Raw genomic sequence first — 21232 nt, forward strand, 5'->3', positions numbered from 1 at the left:
TGGAAATATTTTCTCCCATTCTGAGAGTTGTCTTTTCATCTTGTTTATGGTTTCCTTTGCTGTGCAAAAGTTTTAAGTTATGTTAGGTCCCATTTGTTTATTTTTGTTTTTATTTCCATTTCTCTAGGAGATGGGTCAAAAAGGATCTTGCTGTAATTTATGTCATAGAGTGTTCTGTCTATGTTTTCCTCTAAGAGTTTTATAGTGTCTGGCCTTACATTTAGGTCTTTAATCCATTTTGAGTTTATTTTTGTGTATGGTTTTAGGAAGTATTCTAGTTTCATTCTTTTACTTGTAGCTGTCTAGTTTTCCCAGCACCACTTATTGAAGAGGCAGTCTTTTCTCCACTGTATACTCTTGTCTACTTTATCAAAGATAAGGTAGATTTTCATAATCTACCATAATCTCTTCAAGTATTTTCTCAGTCCCTTTCTTTTTTTCTTCTTCTTCTGGGACCCCTGTAATTCGAATACTGGTGAGTTTAATATTGTCCCAGAGGTCTCTGAGAGTGTCCTCAATTCTTTTCATTCTTTTTTCTTTATTCTGCTCTGTTGTAGTTATTTCCACTATTTTATTTTCCAAGTCACTTATCCGTTTTTCTCCCTCAGTTATTCTGCTATTGATTCCTTTTAGAGAATTTTTAATTTCATTTATTGTGTTGTTCACCATTGTTTGTTTGCTCTTTAGTTCTTCTAGGTTCTTGTTAAAGGTTTCTTGTGTTTTCTCCATTCTATTTCCAGGATTTTGGATCATCTTTACTATCATTGCTCTGAATTCTTTTTCAAGTAGACTGCCTATTTCCTCTTCATTTGTTTGGTCTGGTGGGTTTCTACCTTGCTTCTTCATCTGCTGTGTGTTTCTCTGTATTCTCGTTTTGCTTAACTTACTGTGTTTGGGGTCTCCTTTTCGTAGGTTGCAGGTTTGTAGTTCCCATTGTTTATGGTGTCCGCCCTCACTGGGTAAGGTTGGTTCAGTGGGTTGTGTAGGCTTCCTGGTGGAGGGGACTGGTGCCTGTGTTCTGGTGGATGAGGCTGGATCTTGTCTTTCCAGTGGGCAGGACCGTGTCTGGTGGTGTGTTTTGGGGTGTCTGTGGCCTTATTATAATTTGAAACAGCCTCTCTGCTAATGGGTGGGGCTGTGTTTCTGTCTTGCTAGTTGTTTGGCATGGAGTTTCCAGCACTATAGCTTGCTGGTCATTGAGTGGAGCTGGGTCTTTGTGTTGAGATGGAGATCTCTGGGAGAACTCTCTCCAATTGATGTTATGTGGGGGGGTCTCTGATGGTCCAGTGTTGTGAACTCGGCTCTCCCACCTCAGAGGCTCAGGCCTGACAACCAGCCAAACAGCAAGACCCTGTCAGCCGCATGGCACTGAAGAATAGAGAGAAAGAAAAAAAATAATAAAATAAAATAATTGCAATAAAAAACTTAAAAAAATATTAAAATAAAAATATTTAAAAAGTAATAAAAAGAGGACGGGAGCAACCAAACCAATAAACAAATCCATCAATGATAACAAGTGCTAAAATCTATACTAAGATAAACATAAAAATCAGAAACTAGTCGGTCACATACAGCAACCCAAAGTCTATAGTTGCTGCCAAAGTCCACTGCCTCAAATTGGGATGATTCATTATCTCTTCAGGTATTCCACAGATGCAGGGTACATCAAGTTGATTTTGGAGATTTAATGTTCCTCCTGAGGCTGCATGGAGAAATTTCCCTTTCTCTTCTTTGTTTGCACAGCTCCTGGGGTTCATCTTTGGATCTGGCCATGCCTCTGCCTCTAAGTTGTCCTCTGGTGCCTGTTCTTTGCACAGACAGGAGTGGGTTAAAGCAGTGGCTGATTAAGGAGCTCTGGCTCACTCAGGCTAGGCAGAGAGATGGGTATGGAATGCGGGGAGAGCCTGCGGCAGCAGAGACCAACATGACGTTGCAACAGCCTGAGGCATGCTGTGTGTTCTCCTGGGGAAGTTTTCCCTGGATCACGGGACTCTGGCACAGGCTCCCGGGAGGGGAGGTGTGGATAGTGACCTGTGCTTGCACATAGGATTCTTGGTGGCTACAGCAGTAGCCTTAGAATTTCATGCCCGTCTCTGGTGTCCACGCTGATAGCCGCAGCTCGTGCCTCTCTCTGAAGCTCGTTTAGGCAGTATTCTGAATCTCCTCTCCTCGCGCACCCCAAAACAATTGTCTCTTGACCCTTAGGCAGGTCCAGACTTTTTCCCGAATCCCTCCCAGTTAGCTGTGGCGCATTAACCCCCTTCAGGCTGTGTTCATGCAACCAACCCCAGTCCTCTCCCTAGGATCTGAACTCCAAAACCCGAGCTCCAGTTCCCAGCCCCCACCCGCCCCACTGGGTGAGCAGACAAGCCTCTCAGGCTCTTGTGTGCTGGTTGGCACTGATCCTGTGTGTGGGAATCTCTCCACCTTGCCCTCTGCACCCTGGTTTCTGCGCTCTCCTCCGTAGTTCCAAAGCTTCCCCCCGCCCTCCCCTCATTTCCACCAGTGAATGGGCTTCCTAGTGTGTGGAAACTTTTCCTCCTTCACAAATCCCTTCCAGAGGTGCAGGTCCTGTCCCTATTCTTTTGTCTCTGTTTTTTCTTTTGCCCTATGCGGGTACGTGGAGAGTTTCTTGGCTTTTGGGAAGTCTGAGGTCTTCTGCCAGTGTTCAGTAGGTGTTCTGTAGGAGTTGTTCTACATGTAGACATATTTCTGATGTATTTGTGGGGAGGAAGGTGATCTCCATGTCTTACTCCTCCGCCATCTTGAAGGTCCAGTCTATCATAAATCTTAAGGCCATTGAATATTGGTGCCAGAAGAATGTATTGTATATGTGTTGAAAAACAGAAGCTAATCTGAAGATAATATCAACACAATTGAATGGATCTCTTTAAAAGAAAGACAAGCAAAATCAATACTTAAAATATGTATTCTATCTGAATAGTGTAATGGCCTATATAATATATTCTTACTTTTAATTGATTGTTAACTGGTGATTTAGGGCTTGTAATATATATTTTCATCTTTTACTTAAAGTTTGGGACTTTAAAATATTCAACTGGGAATAACGACGTTTTATATATTTACTTCTTAAAGAAAATTTAGAGTTAGTAATTAAGTATTTAGAAGATGGATAACGTTCAGCTTAGAACATATAACCTAATGTGTTTCTTTTTCTTTACTGCTAAGTCTATTTTGTTGTCTATTAAAATAGCTACACAAGCATACTTAAATTTGGTGTTTTTATGATATATATTTTGCTACCTTTTACTATTTACCTATCTTATGTTTAAAGACATATAGTTATTATGCTCTTGGAAACAGCATATAGTTAACTTTTGTTTTGTATCAGTCTGCATTTTAAGTAATAGTTTAGACCATTTACATTTAATGTGACCATTGATATACTGGATTATTTCCACTTGTCCAATCTATTCTTTATTCATCTGTTTATCCTCTTTTTGAAATTTGAAATTGAGGAATTATTTTATCATTTCTATTACCTTTTTATTTATTCAACTTTCTGATTGTTTATCTAGATATTACAGAATACATTTTATTTTATGATAGTCTGGCTTCAAAACTTGTCCAAATCTTATGAAGAATGACAGAGTGTTAAAAACATATCTATTTACCCCTGATTGTTTTCATATATTATGCTTCTATATGTTAAATAAACCTATAGCATGCTATTTTTTTATTACTTTAAACAGTCAATAAACTTTAAAAGAGCTTAAATAAAATAATATCCAATAAATATCTTACAATATAAACATGTATGAAATATATGAATTTATAATAGGCAGAATAATAATCCCAAAGGATATCATATGCTAGTCCCCTGGGCATGTGAATGCATTAGATTACCTGCAAAGGGGAATTAATGTAGCTAACCACCACTTGATTTAAAATAGAGAGGTTATCCTATATTACCTAGATGGGCCTAAGGTAATCACTAGGTCCTTTACTGAGGAAGAGGGAGGCAGAAGAGGAGGTAAGAGCAATGTTATCTGTAAAAGATTTAACCTACTGTTGTTGCTGGCTCTGCAGGTGGAGAAAGAGGGCTATTAGCCATAGAATGCAGGCAGCCTCTAAAGCTGGAAAAAACAAGGAAACGAATTCTCCCTTAGATCCTTCAGAACACCAACACCTTGGTTTTAGCCTAATAAGACCAGTGTTGCACTTATGATCTACAGAAATGTAAAATAATAAATTTATGTTGTTTTAGGCCACTAAGTTTGTGGATATTTGTTACGGTGGCAATAGAAAACTAATACACAAATATATAATACATTTTTAAAGGTTTTTCATACAGATCTGCATTTGTATCTGGGATCATTTTGCTTCAGTCTAAATAACTTCTTTAGGTATTACTTTTAAGCCTAGTCTACTGGAGATGAATTCTCAATGATTTTGTCCAGCTGTAGCTATCCTTAACCTTATTTTTTGAAGAATATTTTTGCAGTATAAAATTACACATAGAATCTTCTTTTTTTCTTTTTCATTCAACACTACAAAGATGTTCCATTTTTTTTTCTAACCTTCATTGTTTATGAAGAGAAGTCAGCCATTATTCTTAGTACTACATATTCATAGGTCATAAATTCACCACTCTCACCCTGCCCCACCTCATCCTACCGTAAGATTTTAGATTTGTTTCTTTAGGCTTGGTTTTATCAGCACTTCAACTATGCAATGCATAAATGTGGTTTTCTTTTTATTTAAACTGCTTGGGGTTCATTAAAGTTCTTAGAAGTATGGATTGATGTCCTCCATCAATTTTAGAAAATTATCGTCCTTTATCTCTTCAGGTTTTTCCTCTCCCTCATTCTTTCCTTACCCCTTTTATGACTAAAATTGCACATGTGTTCAATGGTTTGATATTGTCCCACAGATCTTGGATACCCTACTGTATTTTTTTCATGTCTTTTTTCCCTTCATTTTTTTCAGTTTGGATCATTCCTATTGGGCTGTCCTCAGTTCACAGATCATTTCCTCCTCTATATCTAGTCTATTAATCCATCAAATGAATTTTTAATTTCTTACATTGCATTTTTTATTTATAGCATAATAATTTGGGTCATTTTAATAGATTTCTTCTTGCTGGTGAAAATTCCCAGCTATTCACAGATGTCCATTTTCCCCCTACATATCATCACAGTTATTTCTTTTTTGTATAGAAGTATAGTTGCTGTACAATATTATATAAGTTTCAGATGTACAATATAGTGATTCACAATTTTTAAAGGTTACATTCCATTTATAGTTATTAAAAATATTGGCTATATTCCCCATGTTGTACAATATATCATTATAGCTTATTTTATACTTAAGAGTTTTTACCACTTATTCCTCTGCCCCTCTATTGTCTCTTCTCCTTCCCTCTCCCCACTGGTGAACACTAGTTTGTTCTCTATATCTGCTTCCTTTTTGTTTTATTCACTAGTTTGTTATATTTTTTTAGATTCCACTTACAAGTGATATCATATAGTGTTTGTCTTTCTCTGTCTGATTTATTACACTTAACATAAAATCTTTTAAGTCCATCATCATAGTTATTTTCTAAGTCCTTTTCTGGCTATTTGTACATCTGGCCCATCTCCTAGTTTGTTTGTTTTGGATGGTTTTCTTTCTCAAGTCACATTTTTTTCTTCTTCATGTGTCCTGTGATATTTGATTGTATTATAAATATTAGGTGTAAAAGGGCAAAGAGATCAAAGTAAATCATATTTTCACCTAGGGTGCACCTTTCTCTCAAGTCTCTAGAGTGAGCAAAAGAATCTTATTCTGTAATTAGCTGGGTCTAAGCCTTGTTATTTATTTATTCACCACTGCATTCAAGGAATTTTAGCATGGGATCAAGATCTCCCTTCAGCAGGACTTGGGATTTGAGTCTGGGAAGACACAAAAAAATCTTTGTGCTTTATAGCCCAGCAACATGCATTCAGGATTTTGGGGGTCTTCGCTCTGCCTTACAGTCTGGCTACCGTTTGGGGGCTGGGGGCTGGTGAGGAGTGCTCTCTGGACCTGCCATGATAGTATGTCTCTCAGAAGATCTCTTCACCTCTGCTGCACTTTCCTCAGACTCAGAGTGGAGATGGGCTGTAGCAAATGTTTAAGAGAAATTTTTCTTAGTTCTCTTGCTCTGCATGCAGATCTCTTCAAGTTCTGTACACGTATACTTCAAGGGGCCCTCTCTAAGCAATCCTTCCCCTAGTACTCGGTGATAGCCTAGAAAGCTTCAGATAGTTAAAATTAGATTTTTGACCTACACTTAGTCCTTAGCCACCCCTGCAAGTCTGCCTCAGTTAAGCAGCATCTCTCTCAGCTCTCCTGCTCTGCTCTCATTCTTCTGCCAGAATACTTAGTAATAAGCCCATGGCAAAGAGTTGGAAAGGTGGACATAGATTATCTTTGTTGATGAGGTTTCTTGGAATTTTGAAACGTCATGTGGCCTTTTAAAAATTCTCGTTTCTTTTTACCCTCATCTACAACAATGTTTTCTTCCTCTCACTGCTTCACCAAGGATGAAAATGTTCAGGTCTTTTCTAGTAGGGTAATTATAACTTTTTGAATTTTAGTTCATTCAGGTTTCTTTTTCCTCAATTCCCTGATGGATTTTAATAAAATTATAAATTTCTATTTTATCTGACTTTTGGTCATTATTAGATTGGAATTAACACTCTTAGCAATTTTCTATACCCTTAACTGAAAGTGAATTCTAATCTGCTTCTTAAAAAGTGTGTTTACTTTATCATTATTTTATCTTTTTGTTGTACTAATTTATTGGATTGTGAATTTAATCTCACAGTGAGATGATTGCATATTTCTGCTATCCTACTACTTTTTTTTATTTTAAAAATTGTCAAAAAAGTTGTATGACATATGTCTAGAAATGGACACAGGTTTACACTGAATATTTTAATCAGTATTGAACACATAAAGCATTCTCTGTCATTTAGTTTCAACAGATGATATTGGCAAAAAACAATAAATGGAGGAACTAAGTTATTAAATTTAGAAGATTATTTAAATAGTCTTACTCTAATTTTCTATCTAAATTTCTCCTACTTTGGTAGAAACTCCACCAATACTTACCTTAATTAATTATTGATTTATAATGATTTCTTCTCACCTGGTCCTCAAACATCTATTACTATAACACAATTCTAATTTAGAAAATGCCATGTAGTTTTTTCTTTTCCACAGCATTTATTATCTTGTTCTAAGTCAAAATTACTATTTGATCTGACACAGTTGAACCCTTGTAGCTTGCAATCCTTAACTTAATGTTTTCTAAAACAGACTTGCTGTCTTAATCCCTCAGGAGATTTTTCTGTTTCTTTTGCTTTCTGGTGAGTGATCCAAACAATCAATTCTTTCCTTATTTCACAATATTTTTTATTTATTTGATATCATCTATTTTTGTCCTGGCATATCTCCATATACTGTCATCTCACTAGCTAACAATATGTCAAGAGCAGCAACAAATTTCCAGTTTGTTGAAGTTACCACTCTGTGAGAGGAGTTCCAAAGAGTATCTGAGTTTATTTCATAGTAATTCAAGGTGGAGGGAGGGATGTCCCTAGATCCCTCAGTGGCCTAGAAGTAAAACTTATTTATTTACTTATTAATTTTTACAAATTGATGGTATTGAAACAGAATCCAATTATAATTCATATTTCAAAACTGTTTCACTTTTATTCCAGTATATATAACTTCTTATGTTAAAAGAATAGCCTGAAAATTGGTGTCAAAGAAATATTTGCCTTTGAATTCTACAAGAATTCTACTCTTAAGAAAAGTGAGTATTAACCTGGAGGGAATCTCTCTCTCTCTGTCTTTGCCTCTCTGTCTCTTTGTCTGTCTTTCTCTTCCAAGCTACAAACAGTCCACCAAAACTTCCTTCAGGATATTGACTACTACTCTTATTTCAAAGTCACAAATCTTGAAACTTTTATCTAAATTTAAAATTAGATTTTTTGTGATAGCACTCTAATTGTACCCACCTTTCTTTCCAGTGTCTTGGGAGCCATGTTGTTTTGGGGAGATAAACTTAACCATCAACCTTCTCAAAATCATAACGACTGGCTCATAAACTACTTTACTGAATAAATAGCCCTGAAATCCTCACAAACATAAACAACTATATCTGCACACTTTACATTCTATTCCAAATATTTCAAATCTCCAAGCTTATAAACCTTGAGGTTTTTGTTCCAAAGGGATCATAAAATTGTAGAGGGAGAGAAAAGGTATAGCTAATTTCAACAGAAAGATAGTTGATATCACTCTTCTCATGACATTACTTTAGAGAGAGAGAAGAGGGCTGGCCATTGCATATTGAATGATTTGAAAATGCAGAACTAAGAGATGAACAGAAAGCAAAGCCTGCCTCAAAAGTCTCTGAGGTAGCTTATAGAAACAGAACATAATGATGTCTATGCTGACTTAGTTGTACCCCAGAGCAAGAAGGGATTATTAAAATTTGAGTTTTGAGTTTGAGTTTTCTCAGGCATGTGCATATGTAGTATATTTTAACAATAAAGAGAGACTTAGCCTTAGTGTACTTGGTTAACCCCTTCCATACTAGTACTAACTTGCTTTCTTTAGGTACAGTTTGTTTCGAATAGAAATCTTGTATTTGGTAAATACAAGTGGATGATATCCTTCGGTGTTTAAAATGCTATATGTGGCTGGGTAATATTTTAAAATATGAACTTGCATGCTTTTAGTCTCTCTATATTTTGACATTTTTCCCCCCTCAGGAAAGATATATGACAGGTTCTCAAGAATATATGAAGCAGGGCCAAAAGCACTGGTCAAAACCCTGAAATTCTTACTACTCTCCTGTACATACAACACATGTCATCACCAAAATCTAAGCTTTTAGTAAAATTTCTATGGTTGATTGAGAAGGCAGAAGTGAGATAGGATGTGTGGAAGAAGTTAGCATGAACAAAAAGTATGTGAAAAGAAAGATTCCTTATAAAGCTAAAAAAGAAAGATTTATTGTGGCTATGCAAAATAAAAAGAGGTCTGTAACTCCTGGGACAATTTGAGATATCTTCAGTGCCATTTCCTAGGAAGAGGTTGAAACCTTTTGCACTCATGAAAATACAGCCGTGAAGGCCCTGACTACTCCTGATGCAGAGAAAAGGGATAACTTGTAATAACATATGTTAAGAGCTAGATCATCTCAACATTCAGAAAGCCCCAACCCCACCCTGGTCTATGCCTTTCCTCTGCCTTAGTACTGCTTAGGATTCTAAATCTCTGGTAGAACCCAAGGAAAGGGAACAAAACAAAATAAAACAAAATCAAGAATGACGAAGATTGCAGTCCTATGGATTGAGTGGACAGATCTTAAATTGGATTACTGAAAAAGAAATATCTGTTTCTTATATACCTGACTTTGTCGAATGAAATTCCAAAACTATGCATAACTGGGCACATGATATGTCAATGAGTTGCTAGAAGAATTAATTTCTGATCAAAGTGATTTCCTGTTCCAATGAAATATCTTCTTCTTACTGTTCTTTAGGCAACTAAGTGGTCATTACCTTCAGTATCGTGCCAACTTCCCTTTCAATAATCAAATCCCCTCAAAGTGAAAAAAAACTTTAAGAAATAAGCATTTTCAAACTGAGTCATGCCTCAGAGTGCCCTGTTGTCTATTTGCAACTATATATAACTGCATATGGTTCACATGAATGATAGACCAAATAAGTCTATTATTTGACCAGTCTAGGAGATAGCTATATATAGCACTTTAAATTTTGAATAGACTTTCCCTATATATTCATGAGTTTGTGAAGGTAAAAAAATTGGGGTATGGGGAGGAGTTCCAAATTCATAGAAGTGTCAGTCAAGGAGGACAATGCTAAAAAGGTGAAGCATCTCTTACATTTAATATAGTCTTTCCCCTAATCCATTTCCTGAAGCTACATTTTTATACTTGAGAAAGGAAAAATTGATTTTCATTGTCACGTGCAATCTGGTGGTTTTGATATTTAATACTTTCGTTATACAACTGTCAATACCATAATTCTCTCATTATACTTTAGAGGTATCTTTTCAAATTTTGTAAGTCAGAAGTTTATATATATATATATATATATATATATATATATATATATATATATATACACAAGCTTAAATAAATATATATATAAATTTCTATAAATAAAAAAACTTTCTACATATATACACAACTTTATATATATGTAAATAGCTTTACTTTGGTACAATTAGTATTATCTTTATGTATGAGGGTGTTTAAAGAACACAAATTTATATTTCTTTTTTTTTAATTTTTAAATTTTATTTAATTTATTTTTTTATACAGCAGGTTCTTATTAGTCATCAATTTTATACACGTCAGTGTATACATGTCAATCCCAATCGCCCAATTTATCACAACACCATCCCCCCCCCCCACCGCGGGTTTCCCCCCTTGGTGTCCATACGTTTGTTCTCTACATCTGTGCCTCAACTTCTACCCTGCAAACCGGTTCATCTGTACAGTTTTCTGGGTTCCACATACATGCGTTAATATATTATATTTGTTTTTCTCTTTCTGACTTACTCCACTCTGTATGACAGTCTCTAGGTCCATCCACGTCTCAACAAAGACCCAATTTCATTCCTTTTTATGGCTGAGTAATATTCCATTGTATATATGTACCACAAGTTCTTTATCAATTCATCTGTAGATGGGCATTTAGGTTGCTTCCATGACCTGGCTATTGTAAATAGTGCTGCAGTGAACATTGGGGTGCATGTGTCTTTTTGAGTTATGGTTTTCTCTGGGTATATGCCCACTAGTAGGATTGCTGGATCATATGGTAATTTTATTTTTAGTTTTTTAAGGAAACTCCATAGAGTTCTCCATAGTGGCTGTATCAATTTACGTTCTCACCAACAGTGCAACAGGGTTCCCTATTCTCAACACCATCTCCAGCATTTGCTGTTTGTAGATTTTCTGATGATGCCCATTCTAACTGGTGTGAGGTGATACCTCATTGTAGTTTTGATTTGCATTTCTCTAACAGTTAGTGATATTGAGCAGCTTTTCATGTGCTTCTTGGCCATCTGTATGTCTTCTTTGGAGAAATGTCTATTTAGGTTTTCTGCCCATTTTTGAATTGGGTTGTTTGTTTTTTTAATATTGAGCTGCATGAGCTGTTTATATATTTTGGAGATTAATCCTTTGTCCGTTGATGCATTTGCAAATATTTTCTCTCATTCTGAGGGTTGTCTTTTTTATGGTTTCCTTTGCTGTGCAAAAGCTTTTAAGTTCCATTAGGTCCCATTGGTTTATTTTTGTTTTTATTTCCATTACTCTAGAAGGGATCAAAAAAGATCTTGTGTGATTTATGTCAAAGAGTGTTCTTCCTATGTTTTCCTTTAAGAGTTTTACAGTGTCTGGCCTTACATTTAGGTCTTTAATCCATTTTGAGTTTATTTCTGTGTATGGTGTTAGGGAGTGTTCTAACTTCATTCTTTTACATGTAGCTGTCCAGTTTTCCCAGCACCACTTATTGAAGAGCCTGTCTTTTCTCCATTGTATATCCTTGTTGACCATAGGAGTGTGGGTTTATCTCTGGGCTTTCTATCTTTCTCCATTGATCTATGTTTCTGTTTTTGTGCCAGTACCATATTGTCTTGAGTACTGCAGCTTTGCAGTATAGTCTGAAGTCAGGGAGTCTGATTCCTCCAGCTCCATTTTTTTCCCTCAAGCCTGCTTTGGCTAATTGGGGTCTTTTGTGTCTCCATACAAATTTTAAGATTTTTTGTTCTAGTTCCGTAAAAAATGCCATTGGTAATTTGATAGGGATTGCATTGAATCTGTAGATTGCTTTGGGTAGTATAGTCATTTTCACAATATTGATTCTTCCAATCCAAGAACATGGTATATCTCTCCATCTGTTGGTATCATCTTTAATTTCTTTCATCAGTGTCATAGTTTTCTGAATACAGGCTTTTGTCTCCCTAGGTAGGTTTGTTCCTAGGTATTTTTTTCTTTTTGTTGCATTGGTAAATGGGAGTGTTTCCCTAATTTCTATTTTAGATTTTTCATCATTAATGTATAGGAATGCAAGAGATTTCTGTGCATTAATTTTGTATCCTGCAACTTTACCAAATTCATTGATTAGCTCTAGTAATTTTCTGGTGGCATCTTTAGGATTCTCTATGTATAGTATCATGTAATCTGCAAACAGTGACAGTTTTACTTTTTGTTTTCTACTTTGTATTCCTTTAATTTCTTTATCTTCTCTGATTGCTGTGACTAGGACTTCCAAAACTATGTGGAATAAAAGTGGTGAGAGTGGACACCCTTGTCTTGTTCCTGATCTTAGAGGAAATGCTTTCAGTTTTTCACCATTGAGAATGATGTTTGCTGTGGATTTGTCGTATATGACCTTTATTATGTTGATGTAGATTCCCTCTATGCCCACTTTCTGGAGAGTTTTTATCATAAATCAGTTTTGAATTTTGTCAAAAGCTTTTTCTGCATCTATTGAGATGATCGTATGGTTTTTATTCTTCAATATGTTTATATGGTGTATCACATTGATTGATTTGTGTATCTTGAAGAATCCTTGCATCCCTGGGATAAATCCCACTTGATCATGGTGTATGATCCTTTTAATGTGTTGTTGGATTCTCTTTGATAGTATTTTGTTGAGGATTTTTGCATCTATATTCAACAGTGATATTGGTCTTTAATTTTCTTTTTCTGTAGTATCTTTGTCTGGTTTTGGTATCAGGGTGATGGTAGCCTCATAGAATGAGTTTGGGAGTGTTCCTTCCTCTGCAATTTTTTTGGAAGAGTTTGAGAAGGATAGATGTTAGCTCTTCTCTAAATGTTTGATAGAATTCACCTGTGAAGCCATCTGTTCCTGGACTTTTCTTTGTTGGAAGATTTTTAATCACAGTTTCCATTTCATTACTTGTGATTGGTCTGTTCATATTTTCTATTTCTTCCTGGTTCAGTCTTGGAAGGTTATACCTTTCTAAGAATATGTCCATTTCTTCCAGGTTGTCCACTTTATTGGCATAGAGTTGCTTGTAGTAGTCTCTTAGGATGCTTTGTATTTCTGCGGTGCCCATTGTAACTTTTCCTTTTTCATTTCTAATTTTATTGATTTGAGTCCTCTCCCTTTTTCTTGATGAGTGTGGCTAAAGGTTTATCAATTTTGTTTATCTTCTCAAAGAACCAGCTTTTAGTTTTATTGATCTTTGCAATTGTTTTCTTTGTTTCTATTTCATTTATTTCTGCTCTGATCTTTATGATTTCTTTCCTTCTGCTAACTTTGGGTTTTGTTTGTTCTTCTTTCTCTAGTTCCTTTAGATGTAAGGTTAGATTGTTTATTTGAGATTTTTCTTGTTTCTTGACGTAGGCTTGTATAGCTATAAACTTCCCTCTTAGAACTGCTTTTGCTGCATCCCATAGGTTTTGGATCATCGTGTTTTCATTGTCATTTGTTTCTAGGTATTTTTTGATTTCCTCTTTGATTTCTTCAGTAATCTCTTGGTTATTTAGTAATGTATTGTTTAGCCTCCATGTGTTTTTGTTTTTTACATTTTTTCCCTGTAATTCATTTCTAATCTCACAGCGTTGTAGTCAGAAAAGATACTGATATGATTTCAATTTTTGTAAATTTACTGAGGCTTGATTTGTGACCCAAGGTGTAATCTATCCTGGAGAATGTTCCCTGCGCACTTGAGAAGAAAGTGTAATCTGCTGTTTTTGGATGGAATGTCCTATAAAGATCAATTAAATCTACCTGGTCTATTGTGTCATTTAAAGCTCCTGTTTCCTTACTTATTTTCATTTTGGATGATCTGTCTATTGATGTAAGTGAGGTGTTAAAGTCCCCCACTATTATTGTGTTTCTGTCGATTTCCTCTTTTAGAGCTGTTAGCAGTTGCCTTATGTTTTGAGGTGCTCCTATGTTGGGTGCATATATATTTATAATTGTTATATCTTCTACTTGGATCGATCCCTTGATCATTATATAGTGTCCTTCCTTGTCTCTTGTAACATTTTTTATTTTAAAATCTATTTTATGTGATATGAGTATTGTTACTCCAGCTTTCTTTTGATTTCCATTTGCATGGAATATCTTTTTCCATCCCCTCACTCTCAGTCTGTATGTGTTCCTAGGTCTGAAGTGGGTCTCTTGTAGACAGCACATATATGGGTCTTGTTTTTGTATCCATTTAGCAAGCCTGTATCTTTTGGTTGGAGCATTTAATCCTTTCACGTTTAAGGTAATTATCAATATGTATGTTCCTATTACCATTTTCTTAATTGTTTTGATTTGTTTTTTTGTAGGTCCTTTTCTTCTCTTGTGTTTTGTACTTAGAGAAGCCCTTTTAGCATTTGTTGTGGAGCTGGTTTGGTGGTGCTGAATTCTCTTAGCTTTTGCTTGGCTATAAAGCTTTTGATTTCTCCATCGAATCTGAATGAGGTCCTTGCCGGGTAGAGTAATCTTCATTGTAGGTTCTTCCCTTTCATCACATATAGTTCATCACTTTAAGTGCATCACGCCACTCCCTTCTGGCTTATAGAGTTTCTGCTGAAAAATCAGTTGTTAACCTTATGGGAGTTCCATTGTATGTTATTTGTCATTTTTCCCTTGCTGCTTTCAATAATTTTCTTTGTCTGTAATTTTTGCCAATGTGATTACTATGTGTCTCAGTGTTTCTCCTTGGGTTTATTCTGTATGGGACTCACTGTGCTTCCTGGACTTGGGTAGCTATTTCCTTTCCCATGTTAGGGAAGTTTTCAACTATAATCTTTTCAAATATTTTCTCTGGTCCTTTCTCTCTCTCTTCGCCTTCTGGGACCCCTATAATGCGAATGTTGTTGCATTTAATGTTGTGCCGAAGTCTCTTATGCTGTCTTCATTTTTTTTCATTCTTTTTTCTTTATTCTGTTCCACAGCAGTGAATTCCACCATTCTGTCTTCCAGGTCACTTATCTGTTCTTCTGCCTCAGTTATTCTGCTATTGATTCCTTATAGTGTAGTTTTCATTTCAGTTATTCTATTGTTCATCTCTGTTCGTTTGTTCTTTAATTCTTCTATGTCTTTGTTAAACATTTCTTGCATCTTCTCGATCTTTGCCTCCATTCTATTTCTGAGGTCCTGGATCATCTTCACTATCATTATTCTGACTTCTTTTTCTGGAAGGTTTCCTATCTCCACTTCATTTAGTTGTTTTTCTGGGGTTTTATCTTGTTCCTCCCTCTGCCTTTTCATCTTGTCTATCTTTCTGTGAATGTGGCTTTTGTTCCACAGGCTGCAGGATTGTAGTTCTTGCTTCTGCTGTCTGTCCTCTGGTGGACAGGGCTATCTAATACGGTTGTGCAAGTTTCCTGATGGGGGGGACTGGTGGTGGGTAATGCTGACTGTTGCTCTGGTGGACAGAGCTCAGTAAAACTTTAATCTGCTTGACTGCTGATGGGTGGGGCTGAGTTCCCTCCCTGTTGCTTTTTTGGCCTGAGGCAACGCAACACTTGTACCTACCTGAGCTCTTTGCTGTGGCTGATGACAGACTCTGGGAGGGCTAACACTAAGGAGTACTTCCCAGAACTTCTGCTGCCAGTGTCCTTGTCCCCACAGTGAGCCACAGCCACACCCCGCCTCTGCAGGAGACTGTCCAGCACTAGCAGGTAGGTCTGGTTCAGTCTCCCCTGTGGTCACTGCTCCTTCCCCTGGGTCCCAATGCGCACACTACTTTGTGTGTGCCCTGCAAGTGTGGAGTCTCTGTTTCCCCCAGTCCTGTCGAAGTCCTCCAATCAAATCCCACTAGTCTTCAAGGTCTGATTCTCTAGGAATTTCTCCTCCTGTTGCCAGACCTCCAGGTTGGGAAGCCTGACGTGGAGCTCAGAACCTTCACTCCAGTGGGTGGACTTCTGTGGTATAAGTGTTCTCCAGTCTGTGAGTGACCCACCCAGCAGTTATGGGGTTTGATTTTATTGTGATTGCACCCCTCCTACCATCTCATTGTGGCTTCTCCTTTGTCTTTGGATGTGGGGTATCTTTTTGGTGAGTTCCAGTGTCTTCCTGTCAATGACTGTCCAGCATCTAGTCATGATTCTGGTGTTCTCACAAGAAGGAGTGAGAGCACATCCTTCTACTCCACCATCTTCTATATTTCAATAATGATGAAATCTTAAATGATCTTAAATCACCTTAGACTTTGAAATCTGAAGTTTTGAATCTAAGACTTATCTGTGTATGATTAGTTAATATAAGTATAGCACTTGAAGAGTAACCTTAAGGCCTGTTAAATATTATCTAAATATCTTCTATTATCTATTTTTTAACTTTTTATTTTGAACTAAGTTTAGACTTATGGAAAACTTGCAAACATAGTTCAGAGTGTCCTCATACACACTTTACCAAACTTCCCCTAGTGTCAGTCTTATACAACTGGAATAGAAGTATTGAAACCAAGAATGATATTATCACTAATGGAAAAGCAATGACATTTGATGTTAAAGCAAAGCACAACCCATCTCATCCCTGCTTACTGACTGTATAACTATACAAATACCTTTTATCTATTGTATATCCAAGTTCCTCATCTTCAAATTAGAAAGTGGAGTGCCATTGCTTTATTTTCCAGGCCTAAAGTAGATAATAGCTACAAAGTAATAAGCTCTTTAGAGAGCCATCAGAATGAATGACCTTGTTTTCTAAAAATTAAGCAAAGGAAGTAGGACCCAGAGAAGCCAGACATAATTTTACAGCTCTTATTTGGCCTTTTTGTAGACTACATTTTAGGCTACTTTAGATAAGTGTGAACTGGCTGTATTTCCTAACATACTAATTGAGTACCAATTATGGGTCAGACTGGGGACACAAAAATGATAACACATACTCTTCCCTCTTAATGGGATTATAGCCTGGTGAAGTGTCAAACAAATTCTCAGGATTGATTTGTGTGCAGAGTCAAATGTGATGTTCTAGAAGGATGATAGGTAGAGAAGGAAGTAAACCAATGTACATTTTGTAGATGTGGAAACAGTCTGCAAAAAAGTAAATGCTTTCTAATGTTCACATATTGAATGGAAAGTCTAGACTCTTCAACGAGCGTCCCACGTGGAAATTTGTTGATTTAGGCTTCTGAGAAAGTTACTTTATATACATCTAATAACCTTGGAGCTATGTTTTACATCAACAACAATTTTAGAGTGACATTATTAAGAACAATAATCCAAGACTTGCTTAATGTGGACTAAAGTAATAAACCAAGATTACAACAATTGAAGAGTATACTAAAGTTTATTAAAATAGCACTATGTACAAGATTATAGAGAAAGTTTCTTTAAAAGTAAATAGTAAAGTTTGTTGCAAAAAATGGCAGGTGACCAACCAGAATGATAGCAGACTATGCCTGGATATGTTAAATCTATATTGAAAGCATTTTAAATCATGTTTTAATCTATCAATCCTCTATGTGTGTATGTATGTATGTATGATGTATGTATCTGTCTACCTAGTTTTCATCTAATTGGGATGGGGGATGTGAGTGAGAAGCAAAGTGAGAGAGAAATTCATGTATTTATCATTTCCTTGCAAGTTTTCTTTCTCACTGTTTAAATAATCCTGTTGAGTGTAATGCTTTTTGTATTAGTCAGCCTGGTCTGCCATAACAATACCATAGACTGAGTGACTTAAACAACAGAAACTTATTTTTCCACAGTTCTGGAGGCTAGAAGTTCAAGATCAGGATGTCAGTATGACTGGGCTGTGGCAAGAGCTCTCTTCCTGGTTCGCAAAGATCTGCCTTCTCCCTGTGTCCTCACGTGGCAGAGAGAGAGAGGGAGTGAGCGAGCGAGCTGTCTGGTGTCTCTTCTTATAAGGACACTAATCCCATAATGAGGGCCCATTCTCATGACCTCATCTAAACCTAATTACCTCCCAAATATCCATCTCCAAATACCATGACACTGAAGGTTATGGCTTCAATGGATGGATTTTAGAGGAACACAGTTCAGTCCATAGGACATTTCTACATAGGCTAGATTATGAATTATAAAAACATGTAAAGGTATATGGTATGAATTTAAGCTGATATCTGTGTTGATATAGATGAGTGTGATTAGGATAAGGTAAGACATATGGTAAATTGTTATTAATAGCAGGCTATGATCTTCAATAATATGTGTTATAAAAGAAAAGTTTGTTTCTACAACACATCAGAGAAAAACAAGTTAGAACCATATTACAGGTTTGAAGAAAGACTTGACCTTTGGGAGCAATCAACTGCTGATACAACAAACCATTTAAAACATCTTAAGCAAGAAGAAAATGTAGTTTTTATTTGTAACTAATATCAGAAGAAAAAATAAAATCAATATCAGAAATATTAGGAATTTGGGGCATAAGACACTGATGACATGTTAACTTTGAATTTTTAAAAATAGCATATTAATCATCTGCTTCCAAAAAATAAATATGAAGTTAAAGTTACTTCTGGAAGATAGATATAAATGGGGCTCCTGCAAACAAAATAAAACACAGCAGTCACAGAGACAGACACAGTAAACCACAAACAACCTTGATAATATTCAATTTTTTATAGTCATGTTATTAACTAGTGAAAGTCAACTAGTTATATTTTCAAGGTGTTTTAGTAACTTATAACCTTATCTCCCACTCCTTGAAGGTTGGAAGGAGTTGGTCAAATACAATGGCAATAGTTGCTAAGCTGAGTAAAATAGCACACACTTGGCTGAAGGAGAATGCTCTATCTGCTACCAGTAACCTTAGAAACTTGAAAAGGAGCTGAAAAGGCAGGATTACAGAATTTTCATTTTTTGCTTTTTTTTTTAAATTTCAATTAATTATCTAGGAGCACAATCAACTTAGCAGGCTTCCTTTAGAAATTTCTTCTCTATGGCACTTCACCACAGAGCAGAGAGTTTCAGTAGATGGTTTTATTAGTATGCAATTAACACTTGGAGCCCAAAAAAGCATCCAACCCGTCTTTTTATTTAGCTCAAGTGAAGAAGCACCACATAAGGCTTCCACAGCAAGGTTCTGATAGTCAGAGGAGTGTTGACAGCCTCTGTCCTTTGATGACAAGAAATTTTAGTATAAAGAGACATATTTAAAATCCTTATGCCTGAATATAAATAAATTTGGTAGTAGAAAAATCAACAATCCATCCTTTTCAAAAACAGATTAAAAAAAAAGCTGTGGGCCTTTTACCCAAACTTTTAGGGGTGAAAATAAGGGCAAAGGACTTCTTTATGAGTTCTCACAAAATAATGCTCCAAATAGATTTGTGTTACTAAGAATCATATTTTAGATCTAAATGATACAAATGTACTTGTGTGTTTGTGGAATAATAACTCTAATTTTGTTTTAAGTTTGAGATTTGAAGTTATCATTCTGAAAAATCCAGAATTTTATACAACCAGAGATTTAAAATTAAGTTGGTGAGTATAAACCAAGTAGATATCTATGTAATTTTGTTAATACACACAGAGCACATGTATAATACATTCTCTATCAGCTTTTTAAAGAAGTTTTCTTTGGTAAAAACATGTTCTATATTTATTAAAGGCATATTATTATGTTCATTCTCCATGGAGTAGCTAGAGGGAATGGGAATAAATTCAGTGGGTATCATTGATAAATGTGGTTGGAGACCACAAAAATGTGGTAGACTAAAACATCATTCCCTATCCACTGATTTATGTGGAAAATTCTGATTCCCAGTTACATTATCTATTAGAAGCACTATAAAGAGAGCCTCATCTGAATAGTTTCCAAAACAGTTTATTATTGACTATACTACCATTGGATAAAATTATTCTCCCAGACCGGGGCACGAACCTGCGTCCCCTGCATCAGCAGGCGGACTCTCAACCACTGCGCCACCAGGGAAGCCCCAGGAGCCTCTTTTCTTGTTTTAACATTATTCTAATTTTCATAACAGAAACTATTGAATACTTAACAATTGCCATGCTTCATGTTATGCAGTTTATGTGAATCATTTCATTTGACCAAATAAACCTATGGACTAGGTAATGCTATTATACTGCCTTAAAAAAAAAGAGTAAACAAGTTAGAAAGAGTATAACTGATGTGACCATAATGTAATGTGTTATAGATTTCACACACACACACACACATACACACATAGAGTGTGTATATTCTGAAATATGAATTGGGAAGAGTAGAATAACTGTTCTTCAATGATAATTGTATAGCAGGTTATTCATCTATTATCCTCCCCTATTTCCCCTCTCAGTACTTCTCAGCTCTTCCTCCTTCACCATACCCTCGAAATATACAAATAATCTCTCCTAAGGTATAGAGGTTACTAAAAAGGTTACTAACAGTGCTGTCCAATATGTGTCAACATGATCATGAATTCATAGCTATGAGGAATGTATGTTGCTTTCTTTCTTCCTAACAGTGATGAGCAAAAAGCCATAAATACTTGTCTAGTGAACATGAATAATATTGAACATTATTCACACACAAATAGTGAACATTTATTCACTCATTCATCCAGTCAAAAAATATTAATTTGAGCCAAGGATAATGGTAGACCCTAAAAATAATGCAACGAACAAGACAAACACGCTCCCTACACTCACAGAGCCCACTACTTTTATAAAATTGGAATGTGCACTGATAATTACACATGTATTATAACAAAAAGGGAAGTAAATGATGCTCTGGGAGAGAAAACACAGAAGCATCCAAGCTTCTCTGGGAAGACAGGGAACATTTCCTTGGAGAATATGGAATTGAAATTGAAAATTTAAGAATAAGAAAAAGCTTTGAAAGGAAAACATTAAAAGAAGAATGTTCCAGGCAGAAAAAATAAAAAAAAATTGTGCAGTCAAGGAGAAGGTACTGAAAGAATACAGGGTAGCTGCAGCCTGGGCAGCTACCGGAGAATGCTGCTTTAGAGAAGGGAGGAGCCCAGTAATGCCATTCCTTTTTAACTCTGGCAAATATTCTGAGAATGGGATTCCACTGAAAGCTTTTAAGTGATGGTGGCACAACTGCTTTACACACCAATTTCTGTGTAGAGATTAGAGATGAGCAAGAGTGGAACCGGGGAAGAGTTAGGAGGTCATAATAATAGTCCAAGAAGGAAAGATGGTGGTTTGAACTATGGTAACACAATACTGAGGGAAGCAGTGGAAGATAGAAGACATATGAATAGATTATTGAAGATGAGAAGA

Source organism: Stenella coeruleoalba, assembly GCF_951394435.1.
Source record: "Stenella coeruleoalba genome assembly, chromosome: 5".
NCBI classification, from domain to species: domain Eukaryota; kingdom Metazoa; phylum Chordata; class Mammalia; order Artiodactyla; family Delphinidae; genus Stenella; species Stenella coeruleoalba.